A 749-nucleotide genomic window follows, 5' to 3' on the forward strand; every position below is an offset into this window, starting at 1 on the left:
CAACATCAGCTCTCAGACATGCTGATATCGTGGGGAATGTTCAGCAAGGAAGACGAGGAGACCTTGGGCTAGCAGCTCACTGCCCAGTCTGGGGGAAGGGCAGTATGATTGTTCCGAAAAGTGGAGTTCTGGTAACAACAGAGAGGAGGACCTGAGAACAACACAGTCTGATCCAAGGCGATGTGAACATCTTAAGTTAAATTTCTACAATTTTAAACATATTAGACCTTTTTTCACTACAGAGTCGGCAAAGGTCTATATGCCATGATATTCAGCCACATAAACTACTTTTATAGAACTTGGTCTCATACGTCAGAGAATATAGTGAAGCCTTTTAAATCTCTCATCAAGAGAACCCTAAAAGTTCTCGACAAAAAAGCCCTTTACAGTATCATTATTATGATTCTAAGTAAGTATAACATTTTAGATTTTGATAATTATCAGGTATTAATGGATGCTTGCCTCATTTTTAGAGTTTTAAATACACTTGCCCCCCCTCCTTTGATGGATTTTAAATGTAAAAAAAAATAATAGCAGTAGAGTTAACACCAGAGCATTGACCAGAGGGGACTGCAATGTACAAAGGCGCAGGACTAAATTTGGCCAAATGGTGGCGTCTATCAGAGGCACACAGTCATGGAACAGGCTACCAGCCCATGTCAGAAACTGTGACACCTTTTCAGCATTTAAAATTGCACTCAAAACAATGGTTGAAAAATAACCAGACATGCACTCACAGTTAGATTACT

This window comes from Callionymus lyra, chromosome 16, assembly GCF_982586985.1.
Source record: "Callionymus lyra chromosome 16, fCalLyr1.hap1.1, whole genome shotgun sequence".
Taxonomy (NCBI): domain Eukaryota; kingdom Metazoa; phylum Chordata; class Actinopteri; order Syngnathiformes; family Callionymidae; genus Callionymus; species Callionymus lyra.